The 17,890-nt window shown below is 43.1% G+C and overlaps 1 pseudogene; it reads right to left on the bottom strand.

Moving 5' to 3' along the window:
* Window positions 1–272: 272 nt before the first annotated feature.
* On the bottom strand, window positions 273–17,553 carry LOC106490619 (protein spire homolog 1-like; annotated as a pseudogene).
* Window positions 17,554–17,890: the final 337 nt, after the last annotated feature.

Here is a 17,890-nt window from a genome sequence, read left to right as displayed (position 1 = left end):
CCAACAGCCATCACTACAATTTTATATGCATCATACCAGTGAGTTCAAGTGACTTGTAGTGAGTTATCAGGGAAGAAGAGGTGCTTGCAGGAATGCAGTGCTGTGATCACACAACTGAGAGCTCCACTTTCAAAACCTCTCAGGAACAGAGCTTTTTGGTTAGGAGATTCCCTATACTGATGACAGGGCAAAGTCTGCTTAGCAATGAATACAAACAGAGCCACATAACCATGACAACTGCAGGTACAAAAGAGGAAATGCTAGAGGCATAATAGTGCTTCAACATTTATTTTCCCCCAAAACACATAAAAATTAAAACAGTTCTAAAAGCCACAATGTTTTATAATACTTTACAGTACAAATATTAACTGTGCTTCTTGCTTAGAAAAACCAGCAGGGAGGTCTTTTATTCAGGCCTTTATGTCAGCATGTGCATAAAGCTGTTCCATTTACTTCAGGTACAGAACACAAGTGACAGGAGACATATACAGTAGAGTCATTCATTCCAGTTTGGTCCAAGACCTGAAAATTCTCCCAAGAGAGATGCTCTGCTGTTGACCGGAAGCCATGTTCAACAGATACTGTTCGCATTGAGTACAGATGTCCACAGAGAGCCAGTCTGCCATAGTGCCTGGGTAACAGCACAGAGGCTGTGCTAGGCAATGGGGTTCCAACATGACAGGCACACTGAAACAGGAGGGGGGAAAAAAAAGAAAAAAAAAAAAGCAGGAAAGCTGACCCAGGGTGCAGTTAGAAGGTACAGTGCTCTTCCACCTTTTTTCTAAGTCTGGTCCAACACTGCTGAGTGATTTAGTTAAATGTATGAATTTAATGGAGCACTTGCTTCCATTTGGGGAAGCTACTAAGCACCAGAACAGCTTCATTTACTGACACCCTCTCTGTTGACCATCACTACTTCAGCTAACAGTCTAATAGATATTTGTGGCTGTTCTGGGGTTGTGGGCAGAGTCCCTATAACCATACAAGTGTTAGGCTTTTTGCCACCTTAAAGCATAGCAACAATGCAATCAGTCAGACCTCTTCCACAGTGTCTGCATTATGAGTCAGACCAAACCACTGCCCACACAGTGTTAACATCAGTAGTGAACACTGCCCCGATTTTTAGCAACTGAAGTCAGATACTTCGAACCAGAAGTTGCTGTGGCTTTATTTTGGTTACATAAAAGAATGGTTTCAGAGAGAAAAGATACCTGTTCTTCTAGTACAACATGAGACTTTGATTTGAAAAGAATAGACCTGAGACAGTTTCCAGTTCTATATATAGTATTTATATTCACAAGGACTGTCTTTTCCACCCAGAGCAGTCAACAGCTCATTTTGAAATAGTTCCCCTTCCGGGGACAAAAAAGAAAACATGCATCTGTTTTGTATGTAGGAGGACTGAGAAACCATTTGTGGATTACTTTTTGGTCAGTTATATCTGAGATGATTAGCACATGTTTAGTTCTAGGTATGAAGAGGCTACCCCTGGGCTGTAGTGAAAGATGCCCAGCAGTGGTAGATAGAATATAAAGGACTCTGGAAATTCCCACACAAATGAAGCTGTCACCAGGAACCTTGCAAGTCCAGGCTAATATGGGGAACTCTAAACCAGTGCTGGAAATTTGATAGCTAAGAGGCAAAATGGACTTCAGAGCATCTACTCAACTCCTTGTTGGTCATCTAAAACCCACAATACTTTCCAAGAACTGTAGATCAGTTAGACTAGTGGCTAGATTGATCATTCAGCATAACATTCAGTTCACCAGCACAGGACCAGATGCTACGGTTGTCAGCATGTTTGCTGACTTGCATGTACAAGTAACTGGTAACACCTTTCAAAGGAAAAGCAGAGCATAGCTGTCCCAACTTACCTAGAACACTCCCAGTGCTCTAATTCATGCAGCAGCTCTGAGCTCTTCTGCTCTTGAGTAGATGGATCCTCCTCTTTGGAGAGTCTCAGAAGTTTTAAGAAGCTAAGTGGAAGATGTACACACATTCTGAAGGGCATGGACATCTAGAATCATAACACAGGTCACCTGAGTTTTCTTGGTGAAACGAAACCTCCTTCTTAGCAGGAAAATTTGCATCACGCACAATTGATTTATTAGTGCACTTAGAAGATGGACGTTATTGCAGTAAACTTTGACCCCTGTATAAATAGAGCACAGAGTAATCCCAACCACTTCATACAGGACAAAAGAAGGAGGAACCAGAGTTGTTGTTGCTGAGTATGACAAGAGATGTCTGTGGTTTGGTTCCTTATCTAATTCTTTTAGAGTTTGTGCATCCTGGCTGCTTTTGCAACTCAAAATTGTTTCTTCCATTTTCTCAGAAACAAGCTACAGGGTAGATATGAGGTATCAGTGGGATGAAGGATAGTTTCCCATGACTAGGGGAAGTGCAGGGGAAAAAGAAAACAAAAATTCCATATGCTGTTGTAAAGACTAGACTTGCCTTGATGCAGCAGTCACAGCAGACGACACTAAGAAAGAAATTCCCAGCATTATCATTTGAGTAAAGCTCAGCAGATACAAATGCTGCAGCTAAGGGTGACTTTCCCAAATAAATCTTCGTTTGTGATTATGGCACAATCACTTAATGGCAAAGTAAACAGGAAAGTTCTAAACTTGCTTATTTTGCTAGCACTCCTATTTATGCTATTTTAAATCATCTGAAGTGTGTCAGCATCCATAAGTTGAAGGCTTTACCTGTAAGTGCCCATTACTCTTTACCCAGTACTACTACCACACAGTTACTAATCTCCAGGGATTGTTTACTTGTTTCTAATCAATTCAGTGCCTCACTGCTGCTATAAGTAGATTTAAGTAAGCCTGAACTAGCCTTAAGTTCCTCTTTTCCTCCCCCACAAACAGAAACCCTCTCACAAGTAAGCGGATACAAATACATCCAACTCCTTTCCCAGTTAGAGTCTGCAATTCACTTTCCCAGTCCTGAACAGATTTTGGTGAAGACCCTTTCCCAGAATGTCCTCCAGCCCTTGACTGAAGTTAAATCCAACCTTTATAGCAAAATGGCTTTCTGCAGCAGAGAGTGATCTCTGAGATGAACTGGGTATAGTACTTGCTGGTAAATTTGGTTACTGTTAGTTTAATCCTAAGAGTTAAAACTAAGGTTCCACTTTAAAGGCAGGTTTTTCTATATCATCTGTAGTTGTAGACACATCAGCCTGGCTTGGATAGTAAGGCAAACAACCTGTTCCTATCCAAACATTACAACTGTTTGAATACTCAGTATTTTCAGTACAGTTCTTTCACTTTTTCTTCCTCCTCATTCAGTCCTTTTGCACCATCTCACCTGCTGCAGAGATAACAGCTGTAAGGCCACTTAAGGAACATCTGCTTATGGCAGCTGAAACAGATCTGTGGAAAGGAGAGTTACTAGTGAATGTCAATGGGAAATATCTTTGTACCAACAGTATCCGCTGCCTGCCAAAGAGCTTTCCATATATAATCCACATACAATAACAGAGATCCGATGAAGGATAGCAGAGACACAGGTATTAAAAGCTAAAAAAGCAAGAGTCTTATTTGTAAGCCTATGTTTTTATGATGCAGAGGTTTGGGGCAGCTGCCAGACAACAGGAGTTTAGAAAAAGGCTCTTGAAGAAACAATAGTTGTATTGTGTAAGAGTGTAACAGTAGCTAGTTAAGAGAGAGGGAAGAAAAGAGACATTCTTTGAGGTAGACTGCAGCAATCCCAAAGAGATTAACTCAGGGCAAATCTGAATCCAGTCCTGAAGCAAAAAATGAGTCATTAAGGAAGCTGATGAGTTGCTTGAACTTTATAAAAAACCACACTCATACACAGCTGGCAGTCAGAAGTGATATTATCTTGAGAACTGGAGCTTGAGCAAGCTAAAAAAACTTCAGCAGTGAGAGCACAAAGGGGGCAAAACAGCCATTTTAGAAGAGGCAGAGAAAAGGCAAGTTAAAGCAGGGCTGGCAACTACAGTGAGAAGAAAGCAAGAATTCAGTCTCAGGAACACCAGAGTGAGAGATTGTGGGAGTAGCCTAGTGGTGTTAGCAGGAACCCTTTGGCTCTGTCTATACTGCTAAGTAAATGAGGGCAAGAGGCTGACCCCCAAAACCAAGCAGCATGGACATCCTCACATCTGTGCTGCACAGGACTTGCACTCAAAACATTTGCTCTAGGGGGGTTGGTTGGAACAACCCAGGGCAGACTTAGTGAATGAGCAAGCAATTAAGTGGAGTAGACAGCTGGGTGTCCTGTGCTGCAAGTCCTTCTCTGCCCCTACCCACCCTGGACCTTTGTATCCATCACTGAGCAAGGAGGTTTGAGACAGCACAAGTCAGCTGTGGGAGTCTGAGCTAAGAACCTTTGCTTCACTGTATAGCAGTACCAAATCACAATTAATTATTTTGTGATTTCAGAGCTAGCCAACAGGAATGGCAGACTGCTCTGCTAGGTTGGAAACAACAGACAGGAAGCATCAAGCAAACGCTGAGAAGAATAGAAGGCTGAGTAGCTTCCTAGGCAGCTTACACAGCAACTTAAGCTTGATTAGTAGCCATCACAGCACAAGTGTTAAGATTTTAAACAGCCTAGGGTCAGACTCAGATCAGCTGTATGAACAGGATATAGTAAGTCAGAGAACATCTTCAGCAATTGGGCACTGAGGGACATGAAGCCAGCCAGCTTTTGAAAAGGCAAGGACAGCACAAAGACAAGGAGAGGAAACATACCTTGGCTCTTGGAAAGACACCATCACCACCTCTTTGGGGAGAACCTTCTCCCTCCAGCACCATCATTGCATATCTGGTTCCAATCAGCTCAGCAATCGTTGGTGATGGCCATTTGGTAGGGAAGGGACAGTCCTAGGCAACAACAGAAGTTAAGCATCAGAGAAAGCTGAAGGAAGCAGACATTTGAGGAGGTCATCCTCGAAACTGGGTCCCAAGAAGCTCAAGAGCATTTCTTCCCAAAGCTTGATTCTGCTGGTGATGGGCAATATCAGCTGACTTTCACAATACTACCAGAGAAACTACTACAGGAATACTGCTATGGTATTCAAGCTTTTAGACAAGAATTCAAGCAGCTTCCTGAAGTCTCATTAGGGAAACAGGTCCCTTGGTCCCCTCCAAGGCTAATCCCCATCTCCAGAACCTCTCCCTGGGGAATCCTACCCTTTGGTACAGACCACAGCACAGGTAGCATACTGACCCCTACTCACCTAGGCACAGGATCCCTTCCCATGGCACAGAGCTGTCTTACCTTCTCTTTCCCAGGACCCACTAGCCCCACATGAAAGGCAGAGAAGAAAACAGTGCTTTTATTCAGGTGGGGAGCCCATCCCACACCTGCATCCCTACCACACTGCTGAATAAAGAGGTCACACAGAGTTATGGTAAAGTTTAGGGGGTTGCGGGGAGGCATACAGAAAGAAGGAAGGAGGCAAGGGCACAGCACACCCCATCAGGGCAGAGCAGGGCTAGGCCATGATTCAGAAGATGTCACAGGGGTGCACAAACCCAGCAGTGCTTCTACAATGGTAATGACTTCTGTATTGCATACACTTAGTCACTGATGCTGTAGTGTCTGCATTTTGTCCATCATTTGTTTCATTAACACTTTACTGCAGTTTAAAGGATGCTTGTGAATATATCAGTCTAGACGGAACATGGGGAGATGGGGAAAGCAGGACAGTCCCATTGCACCAAGAGACACTACAGTCTGCTTGAGCAAGCCCTGACAGACACTTTCAAGTAATGTAGTTGTATTTTTCTCCTTGCATGGGCAACAACTTTTATTTTATGTCATTCAAACTGGAATAAAAGAAATCTCCACAAGGACACTACAGCACCCAACCTTGTCTAAACTGTCTCCAAGGAGACAATAACACCTCAAATTAAGACCAACATACAGTATGGTCTAGACAATGTAGTCATTTCCAACTGTATCAGACTGGGCTTGCCAGCTCATGTGCAAAACTTACAAGTTCCGTGCTCTGAAGGGCACTCTCTAAAGATCTGGACCTTCCTCTGTAAGGAGGCAGCTCCTGTTGGCTAGAGCTCAGGAAACTGATAGGTTTAATGTCTCCTAGCATGGGTCCACGTATGGGAGCACATGTACAATCTGCAGAGAGACCTGGATAGGAAAGGAGAATTTTAGAGTGCAGAAAATGAACTGGCAGCTTCCAGATTTCCACCCCAAACACTGAACACTCAAGAGCATTACAGTGCCTTCTGAATGTAGCAAGGCTTATGCCTCCTTCACCCCCATGAGCCCTGATCACAAAAAGCAGAAGTTACAGTAATTATGCTTGTCAGTAGGCAGTGATGAGTCTTAATTAGCACCATGTAGTTTAATAAAATCAAGTGGTGCCTTTCCTGCTTGAAAATTCAAGAGACTCATTTAGCTTTTGCTATGAATTCCAATTATGCCTTTGGGGACATACTATCATCATTTTGAAGCCTATGTAACTCCTGCAGCTTCAGTCAGCTGCAGAAGAATGGCTTTCTAAGGGCACTTCCCCAAACTAATTACTCAGTGCTTTAGCTTCTCATGGCAAGTGTCTTTCAGTGATTAGAGAGGTGTACAATGAGTCCAGCCTAAGGCTGTGGGAACCCAGCAGGCCACTGTGCTTTGTCACCACCTGATTTGGATGTGCACCTAGAAGGACACTGACCTGTGCTATTGCAGGTCATTACTGATGACCTGGTTGAGGCAAGCTGGGTGCTGGAAGGCAGCTTGGGAGTTGTTTCCTGTAGGCCAAAGGACAAAACGTTCTTAAGCTGCATACAAGAGATGCCAATGCCAAGCCCACTTCTCAGAACCACCACTGCTAAACAAGACCCAGGATACCCAGCACTGTCCAGGAACTATCCAGACTCAGCCAAAAGTGGAGGGGAGAGAGAAGCCATGTGGTACATTTAGGTACTTCGTATTCCAAAAGGCAAGTTAGTTCTCCTGACAAGGAAGCCACACCAGTCCAACTTCATGTGTTATCTCTCTCACTCAAGTACGATGCAGATATTATCCCGAAGTTTCAACTGTTCAGGAACCAACTACACTAGAATCTTCCTTTACAGCTCTCAGAGCACATTGGAAACATTTTCTTGGCTTGAGCTCACATGCAGCAACTCTAGAGAACAGTTCAAGAGACTGTGCCCCGCTAACCCATCTCAAACCCAGTGCTGTGTCTGGGTGAGACAGGCATTTCTGAGGGGGAAAACACAGACACAGTAAGGTATTTTGTTGTGACAAGGAACTGATGAACATTAAACCCCACACATCAGAATTTAAGATTTGGCTACGTTTTGTCCTAGCAGTTACATAATCTTTCTGTTTTAGGTGATGGCCCAAATCCTTTTTAGCTTCTCTAGAAAAGTGGAAATCCAAATTTGATCCTATTACAGTCTCCACAAAAAAGGTCCCTCTAATTTAGCAGTAATACACCACATGATTCTCAAATACTGAACATTCCTACAAGTAGCACTGACCTGTGCAAATATAGCTAAGATTTGTGCTTTTAGAAATTCATATCCGTTTTCCGCAGTTAAGCGATTGCATTTCAGACAGAAATGTTTACAGAAAACAGAGTCCTGTTTGTATGCCAGAGCATCTGTGCTAGACATGATCTGTTAGGGCTTAAGTTCTGTTCCACAGAAATTCTGACTATGCTTAGACTGAATCCCAGACACCAAGCAGTCAAGCTTTAACTCCATGGATTGATCATGAAAAGAACCCAAACACTACATATCCCAGTTTACTGAAGAATGGTGCTCTCTTAGTTGTTCCACAGGCAGAACAGTGGAAATACACTAGTAAAGGTGCTCCCTAAAAACAAGTCATTAAGTCCCATTCCACATACACTCAAACAGCATGTGAAATGCAAATACATCTAGTATCAAATGCCTCACTGCATAATACAGCGAGGTAGGAGCAGGAGTAGTTTTGGCCCATATTGGCCAAACTCCTGTGCATATGAAGATTGCTGCAGGATCTAGTTTGAGAGACCAGAGCTGACCTTGGTTTTATAGGCTCCAGCTACACCACAAAAAGAGGCGTTTACATATGGTGTGAGCTTCTGTAAAGGAAAGAACTTTAGTGAACCCAATAGTATCATGTTTGTTTTTTGAGGGACAAGACTGCCCACACTAAGATTTGAACTTGATGTTCCAGGATGCGTGTGTACACAGATCCAGTGCCTAGATTAACTGTGCCTCTCCAGAGTCATTTCCTTTAAAGCCTTACCTGAACTCCTGGTCCTAGCTGCTGTGTTATAGTGTTGACAATTTTAAACTCTGTACTGACATTTTGAAGAGTTAAGATACTATTTCTTGGAGATTTCAAGGCAATATTTGGTGACACAGGCATTTCTGAGGGGGAAAACACAGACACAGTAAGGTATTTTGTTGTGACAAGGAACTGATGAACATTAAAACCCACACATCAGAATTTAAGATTTGTCTACGTTTTGTCCTAGCAGTTACATCATCTTTCTGTTTTAGGTGATGGCCCAAATCCTGTTTTCTTACTTAGTGGACAGTTATGCTGGACATTCATTTGGCTTTTTAATGGTCCATTTCAGTAGATTTGGGGCCACCCAGTGCAGCTAACGGATAAATTTGAACCCCCTAAAAAAGCATAAGTTGAAACACCTTTGAGTCTTAATAAGCCAGAAGCTGATTTTCTAGAAAAGTATTCTTATGCCATACCACCTGTGTCAACACAAAATTTGCATTCCCACCTCCCTTGCATTATACATGCTAAGGAGGAAGAAAGGTGGGCTTTCATTTCCAAGGCAGCCCGTTATTTTTAGCCAACACTGAATTCACACATGTGCAGCAAGTCACTTTGTAGCAGGTGGAGCCCAACAGGTACCTTTGGGCCTGCTCCCATTTTCCCTTGCTGTTGATGGCCAAAGCTTCTGTGGTTGCTTTATTTCTGCCATGAGCTGTTCATGCCAGATGGGCTCCTGCGGCATGCACTCTTTCAGCTTCCTCTCCAGCACCTGCAGGCAGAGCATAGTACTGGGAAGAGCCAGCGAACAGAGTGAGGAGACCAGTGGTGACTGAACTACACTTTTGGCAACAGCAGTTTTACAAGTGTCTCACAGTTGGGAGGACACTGTTGCGCACATACTCTCTTCACTTGTGCTTTCCACATCTTGTTTCTAAGTTTTTGTGGCACATGAGAGAAACTTTAGACAATGTGTTTGCTGTGGAATATTAGCCACCGTCAGATTTGAAACTAAGTTGGATCAAGAAGTCTAGGAATATTTCAGGACCACAAAGTATTCCAAATGGAAGAAGCAGCAAAGGAAGCAGGGAGACTGATCATCTTTCTCCTCTGAAGATTTGTCACCTCCTGTTTTCCTAGCCCCATGTCTTAGCAGAAAACAGACTTTCTGGGGTCTGCTCAAAATTTAAGTATGGTTAATATATCCCTCTTCCAAATCCAATCCAGTAGCTAGGACATTAGCTCCATATTCCTAGAAAACATTCTGCCAGCTCTAGAATCATTTTGTTTTGCCATCATTAGGTGCAGCACCAGGTTACTTACCGGTTTTAGGTGAGGCATGGAAGCAGTTGCATCAGCTTTGGAGCTCTTGCATTTTTGCTCAATGATCACCTGAAAGAATAGAAATGATGCTTAAGAAGTTAAGTTCTTTCTGTACTCCTCATCCACCCTCCCATTCAGTGGCACAATGAATGACAAGTCAGGATCTGGGAATGTGGGAGGTGAAAAAGACGTAACAAGACTAAGTAGGGAAGTGTAGAAAAATGAGGTTTGCTTGCAAGAGTATTTTTTAGTAGAGACAGCTTTGCTTGCCACAAACTAGAGGCAATCGGAAGCACTAGACAGCTGTTTGGGGCTTGCACAGGAAGCATACAGCATTCCAGCCCCAGCAGCTCATTAAGAGAGCTGAGAAGCTGCTGAAAAATATTGTACTTAAAGATTTTAATGCCAGGAGTGATCCTGATAAGCATCATGGTCACATCATATTTATTAATGAGAACTCAGCTCCAGGGAGGAGAACTGCTGAATGGGTTAACAAAAATTGTAGCAGCAGGCAGCTGTATGCATAAGCTAGAGACCCAGAGTCTGGCTTATGGCCCTACATAAGCTAGGAACAATAGCAGGACAGGATTGCAGGGCAGGTACTCACATGAAGTGGACTGTCTCACTCATCAAGACCTGCACTTGCTGCAGAGGGAAGCACTGACCAAAAAGGCAGCTGTACATGCATGAGTTTAGCTGCCTTGATCACTTACTTTGAGGCTGTGCTGTTTGCTTTCCGTGTGTGTACAGCTTGAGAACACATGGGAGTGCAGGTAGAACAACACTACAGCTTCTGGCATGCTTTCATTCATTTGCAAATTAGACCACTGATTACTAGAAGCTTTAAAGTAGCTTTGCAGATGGAGAAATCCTTGTTTAAGAGCCTTCACAAACAGGGGCCTGATCAGCAGCACTCCATACTTTCTTCTAGTATTTCTAGCTATATCTCTTTGGACTTACAGCTTGTTGACCACAGCAGGAAAAAAAAAAAAAAAAAAAAAAAAATCAAGAGCCAGTTCATCCTGCCACCTTGAGTTATGGTTTTGTACTGCACAGTGCAGTCATACTATTGTACATTACAAAGAGCACAACCAGTTATGATGTACTGTCTCTTTTCCACTCCTTTCCACTGCTATTCATTTATATATTGAACAAGATACCAGTCTCCAGAGAAATGTCAGTCTTACCTGAAGACTGGAGCAACAGTCAGGAAGAGCAAGAGCTGGGATTTTAAAGAGGTGCATGGCTCAGCTGAAGCTGTTAATCCTCTGCACTCTAGGAGCACTGACAACAGGCAGAAAAGCTGATGTCTAGCATGGTATGCAAAGTTTTCACTTTTTAAAAATATAGCTCTTTATTATAATTAGAATTGTCTCATCTTCTGCCAAAAAGCCTGTTTGCAAAGCACTCCAATGCCACAAAGTCTCATGCCAATGTTTTGGATCTGCTCATCATTCCCAGCTCAAGCTACAGCAAGTGAACAGCATTACAAACCTTCAGAGCTCAGTCATCTCCATATCTGGGCATATTCACCATTGGTGTTGGAAGCCCCTACCACTTGAGTCAGCACAACAGCTGCCCCTGGAAGATATGCAGCTTTTCTTACCCTGCCTAAACTCCTGCAGGAGCCTCTGCCTGAGGCCGAGCAGAGCACTCACTGAAAAGTGCTTTTACACTTGCACACATCCCACATCAGCTGAGAAAGCAGGGAAACTAGGAAGAGATGCCAGACATTGCACAGCTCAAGGAGCCTGTGGAGATGGCATCTGAGGTAGAAAGCCTAAGCAGTCAAGGGTCTGTTTCATGGAGCTGTTTTGTGCAAGGCAGCTTAATTGCACCAAGGGAGGGAGTGGCTGACCCCTGGAGGGGGATGAAATTTAGCATCCAGCTTCTTAAAAGTTTGGCTACCCCTGAATTAAAGTTACTGGAAATGAAGTGCTTGGGTGGACAAACATTATGATCTAACACTGAGCTGTAGCTGAGAGGGAGCCTTAGACACTTCTGAACTTAAGTACCTTTGAGGAAGAGTTGTAAGACAGGCTTTTGAGAAAGAAGTCTCAATAGATACTGTTTAGAAACCAGGTAGTTAGAGCAGCTGGTTTCAAAGTTGTCCACTGACTGTAGTCACTCACCTTCCGAAGGGTGTACCTCTTGTGTTGAATATCATCCACCAGCAATTCATAGGGGGAGCGGGTATATTCTTTTGGAGGAGCACGATGCTGAGGTCGCTCAGTGGCCTTGCGCAGCCTCACGCCATTCTGCAGTTCACGGATGACATCAGGCCACAGGGTTGCCTATGAGAAGCCAGTGAGGGCTGAGTAAACACCTGGCTAGATCGCATGGAGTGGCATTCCCTCCCTCCATTTAATAGGGCAGATTTAACAACTGAAGTCATTCAGAGATACAGAATTGCATACTTAACACCCCCTTCAACTCATTTACAGATCAGATGGAAATGTGCAGTACCAGAACACAGAATTGCTTCTCTTTGTCAATTTACAGTGAGGGATCTGGGAGCTGGTTCCTCAGGTTCATTCCTGAACTTTGTCATTAACTTAATGAATGTTCTTCAGCAAAATACAGCTTCTGTTACCAGGTAGCTAGACCTATCCCTTTTCTTGAATAATATCCCCTTTCTTGAGTAAGTTCCTGCAAGTACTCCAGGTGCCAGAGTTTTTCAGATTATTGTATCCCAGGAAATATTGGGAATGAAATATCAAGTCTTACTACTAAAATCCCCAAAACTTTTAGAAACCAAGGGATGAAGGGCCCACAGATGAAAGGAGGCAAGGGGAAAGGATCTCATACTTTAACCTTCCCAGCAGCCTATGTCAGCAGTTTCAGCCTGGAGACACAAGCTGATAACTCTGACACCTGTTCATCCTGTTCCTCTATTAATACCTGTTTCCACAGGATACTCAGGCATACAAGATAACCCAACAAGAGTTAAAGATGGAAACAAACAAGAAAAACAAAACAAAAAAAACTCATCAGCATGTTTAGACAACATTGTAATGGAAGTGCCAAGTTAACAGCTTACCTGGATCCTAAAGGCAAACCAAGAAAGAAGAAGTGATTGTATTATAAACAATGAAAGGGAAGCAAAACATTTTAGAAAACTGCCTCAGAACTAAACTTCTGACTTAGACTCCCCTCCCTTTTCCACTTACAGTATGGAGCATCTTCTCTCCACTAACCCTTTCAGATATCTTGGTATAATGTCAGAAAAGCCTTAGGCAAGCTCTGATTGATGACTGCCTTCATGGAGAAGGATGTTTAGCTGGGTTGTTTTAGCCTGGCTTTGGGACAGTTCAGCTGAACTCCAGAAAACTAGAACAGCCATACAAGTGGCCAAATACTAGCCATATCTCCTGGACTATCGTATTTATTCTGTAGGAGAACACAAACATCCCTTAATTGAAAGTCTAACTGAAGAAAGAACTGGACAAATTATTCAATAGTAGATGCCTTGGAACAAATGGCTATGAACTAATTTATCCCAAGTCATCTGCACTTTCTAAAGTTTTATTTCACATGGTGACAGAGTTGTTCTGAAAGATACCACCTGAAGAGAGACTTCTGTACTGTAATACTGCTACATTATTTTAAGGACAAGGATGGCCTTCAGCTGGCCATTTCAGAGCCCTCTGTACACCCAAATAATCTCTTAGGCACAGGAGATGTCATTTTCACTTATACTTTTCTTTCTCTCTCGACTGAATCACTGCAATTACTCTACTTGGGCCATCCCACATACTACCAAACTCAGTATAAACTTCCCACACCTGTGTCTTACCACATAAGATGCTACTCAAGCACAGAAGAACAGAGAGGGAATAGCATCTGCCTCCTGTACAATACTCCATGCCCATTGCATGCAGTTCAACAGATGAGTGGTAAGACAGTTGTGTTCCTAAGAGGTCTCAGTGCTTAGACTTCAGGGTGAAGATTGCCTTGCAACACATGGGTAAACTCTGCTGAAATGATACAACTCTGCACAGTATCAGGCTGTGGCCTGTGCTTCAGAAGGCCTGTTTCATAGCAGTCAATATGAAAAAGTGGTCCATAGACAGCACTAGCTGCTTGGCACCACTCAAGGCATCAGCTCTAGTCTGTGGGATCCCAGTGAAGCTGGCATCCTGGTTATTTTAAACTCAAGAGTTTGTCAGAACGATGAAATCAACTGGTACTTAGGGACTTGGAAACTAGAGGCAGAGAATTTTTCAACAGACATCCTGCCTTTGTAATTCATGTCTCCTGAAGAAGGAGAGGCCAAATACACTGGCCTTCGGGCCACACAGCAAAGCCCATGTATTTATTCATGTACTCCCTGCAGAAAAAAAGCTGTAACAGTTGATGAGTTTGTGGTTTGAGATAGCTTGCCAGTTTATTTTAATAGATCACAAAATTGAGAATATGCCCAAACACACATTTCACAAACATTTTCATACGAATAGTTTGAGCACGCTTCAAAGCAAGTGCTATTTAGACAAAGGGAGTGAGTCCACAAGTCTCTCGGGGCTTGCCGTTTGTCTCCACAGACTCCAGACTACAGTACATTTGTTTATGCTGGGCAGAGCTCCAGCCAGAAGTGTTATTTGTTTCTGATTGAGCCCTGACTGTGCAAGGCTATGGAGAGAATAGAATAAGTTGCTTTCTCTGCCCCAAACACAGTCCAGGAACTAGGAAAGGACAGAATGGAAGGACAAGAAATGGCAGTGAGCAGAAGGTGGGAGCTTCCCCCTCCTTCACTTCTTTGTTCAGACTGCTGGAGCTGCACAGCCAAAGATAGGTGGATCTACTGGTCTTTAGCCCCCTCCAGCCCTGAACCATCATGGAGCCCACATAATAAGCATGGGCTAGTCCACCTCAATGCTACCAACAGAACAGTTTTCCAGAAGCTGTCAGTTCAACTGCAGAAAGGGGCAGACTGCTTTTAGCAGGTTATCAATTCCTGCCAAGAGTTTGGAGCTCATTTAGCAGAGGAAACAGCCTGAATAACTACTTGTGGACACTTACTCCACAAAGAACGCCTCCAACTTCACTTCTAGAAGTGGTTTAAGTTGAACCACAAAGAGGCTCTTTGTGCAGAATAAGTGTCCACATGAGGTAAACACATTTAACAGTAGTTTAACTTCAAGCTCACTTCCCAGCTTGTTTTACAGACAAGTCTTTAACTACTTAAGCTCTTAAACAGCCTAAGAAGTTTTGTTTGTGTGTGCTTAAGCTCTATTTTTCATAAAGGAGTCATGGGAAAGCCTCAGAGAGCCAGGGTAGACAAAAAAACCCCAAACTCCTCCACAATGAAAGAATTAAATCCCTTACCAAGTATTTTTCCTTCTTCTGAAAGGGATTTTCCAGCAAGCTTTCCATGTCCATTTTTCTCAGACTCTAAAAAGTGAGCATACAGGGTAATCATTACCTTGTGCTTGTCCAGTACTTTCTCATCTACCCAGTCTAAGTTATCAATATTAATCTGAAAAGTCAAGAAGCCAAAAATCCCCCAAACATTCAAAAGCTATAATTAATCTGGTGCAGGCAGAAGCCTTTCATATTATGAAAATAGACCTTCAGTGATATGTTACATTTCTAGTGCAAAGCAAAGATTACTGTAGAACTAGGTGAACATGTGGAGGCAGAAGGGATAGTGCTAAGGGTTGATGCCAAAATACCTCTTTCGAAGTCTGGATGATGGACAGAAGCTTCTGAAGTTCCATATATTCCGTAAAAAGACTCCTACAGGTCACCTTGTAATGGCTGGCAGCCTCAGAAGGCCTGGACAAGCGCTCCTCACAGACCTGAAAAAAGTGCAGCTATTTAAGAGAGATATCTCCTTGAAATGAAAAGTGTTGTAGGCTGGAAGAAAGCAAGATTCAGTTTTCTCAATCTTTGGTTAAAAATCATTTTCCTCATCCCTTTTGCCTCTTTTTTGTTCTATTGTAGATGGAAAGGAACAAAGAAGAAAGATATCCAATCCTGTATGTACAGCAATGTAAGTAGCTGTGTACTTTATACATCTTGTTCTCTGTAAGGTCTGCTTTTAAATAAGTACCTGGAAGGGGAAGCTTCCAATACAGACAAGGCATGACAAAACACAGCAGGTGGGGACACTTGTCCTGGTCTTCTCCCCCCCGACCCTACGCCCTGGTGAGACTGGGGCATGGGGAGTTTCTGGTACACTGAAATTACAGTTGAGAACAAACTAGTAGTTTGAGTTGTGACATTCAACTCCCAGCTCTTTCAGAAACTGAATATTTTGAACAATTAACTTTTTTCCACTACCTAGAGCCTCCAAAGGTAGGATTTCATACCTATAAGATATATATTGTGGAGGTTATGGTGCCTAGAAACAGTTACATATATCTTGACCTGTAGGTGATCTTGTAGTCTAGACACTAAGACTCAGTTTAGGACTGGGGCTATGACAAGTCATTTTCAAAACTAGGGCTTAATGAAAGTTTCTCTGCCCACACCTCAAAAGTACAGCTACAGAAGGCTATGTACAGAAGAACTTTGTAGACACAGCTGTATGAGAGCCACGCTCAGTCTTCCTTCTTAACTCTTTACCATAAAAACTTCAGTGCACTTAAGGTGTTTTTCCTTTCCCATCTGATTGATAGGAAAGCCACATGTTCCCCTACATGTCTTCTAAGCTACCCAGCTTTTCACTGGAAATTGTTGTGCCCATTCGTTAACAGCATTGCTCCAACAACTCCTCTAAAGCTGCTATATTTACTAAGTGGGAAGAAGGAAACCTTGATAACATCCTGCAGGGTGACTGCCAGTTTCATCGCCTCATCGTCCAGTTTCAACATGAGGGAGAGCAGTTTCTCCAAGGGCTCACTCAGTTCTCGCTCCACTTGGCTGTCAATTCCCCAGTCCAGGGCTTCATAGATTACCACTCCCAAGTACTCCAGTAGCTGTGGATACAGGCCAGGGAAGCAGTCTCAGAGCAGTGCAGCACAGTGCTGTGGAAAACGTCAGAGCTCTCACTTCCCTGCCACATGTGCCCCTTGTGACTGAGCACCTCTTTCAGGATGAGAGGAGCTCAAAGGCAGCTAGCTGCCCATCAGCTAGCCTGAAATACTCCCCAAATAAACTGCTTTAAGGTGTTAAATGACCCTATTCAGCATCTTTAAGTGATCTGTTTTTAAGATAGAAAGTCTGTGGGCTAGTCAGCAGCATCTTCTGTGCACACTATTTCCCAGTCCCATTGTCTTAGTTGAGTTTGATTCTAGAGTTTTATCTCATTTTCCACACTGCAGGGGTCAGAGCCACTCCCACAGCCATCTGCTCACCCAGAGCACAACAAATATAAGCACCATGATAATTTTCAGCACCTAGAAACCTGCATCTCCTGAGCTGGCCTTCTACCACAGCAGGATTATATTTGCATGTGCATGAAGCTGAAGACACAGGCATACCTTGTCCTCTAACTGTTGAGTGTTGCCAACATCTGAAAGGGAAACAGGAGAGGAGAGGTAGAAAGATAATTGCATTGGGATTGATAAATAGCTTTTAGAATATCTGAACCAAATGATTCACAGGAGGGTCACTGGAAAAATTAGTAGGCTGCACATACATATTACCATTCATCTAAGGTCCTTTGAAACAGGGTACAGGAAGGAGAACAGCCACATGACAACATGCAGTAGGAAAAAGAAAGAAAAGAAGTATTTCCCCCATTTTGTCCCTGTATTTTAGCTATGGAAGAGCTAGTTATAGGAACAACCCCTAGCATCCACAGCTACCCGTGTTCTTACCAGACTTTTGATACACCTTGAAGGAAGCAGTGCCATCAGTATGGATAAAGATGCTCCCAGGACCTTTTATGACTACAGCATGGAGTGATGGGTGCAGCCCCTGAGCCAACTGCTTCATTTTACAGCAACACTGAAAGCAAATAGCCCAGGCTTGTTCCTCACTTATAGGATGTTCAAAGCACCTCAGAATCTCTGCTAGAGAGATCTTCGGGATCCTCCACTCACACTGTGGAGGCTCCATTTCCACCTTTACCCAGCATCTCCTAGGCCTTGCTCTAAACCTAGGGAGCTTAGCACCTCCTTGCCAATACAGGCAAGTGCTCATAGCAGCCTTTTATCAGTTCTGCCTGCATGTTTGCTCTCTCACTCACTCTCTTCCCTACAGGTGTGATCATTAAAGCTAATTTTGCTCTACGTTTTTAAAGGGATACTATTAATACCCTTCTTTAACCTGTATTTATATGAGCCTCTTTGAAAGAATATGGAAAATATATAACAAAGTAGAATCTAAAAAGATGACGGGGTGGGCTTTTAAAATTTGTGCTCAGCTTAACTTCATTGACTCTAACAAATATATT

The sequence above is a fragment of the Apteryx mantelli genome, chromosome 1 (genome assembly GCF_036417845.1).
Source record: "Apteryx mantelli isolate bAptMan1 chromosome 1, bAptMan1.hap1, whole genome shotgun sequence".
Lineage (NCBI taxonomy): Eukaryota > Metazoa > Chordata > Aves > Apterygiformes > Apterygidae > Apteryx > Apteryx mantelli.
Note: the sequence above shows the minus strand (reverse complement) of the source record. Positions and strands in the feature narration are given on the sequence as shown.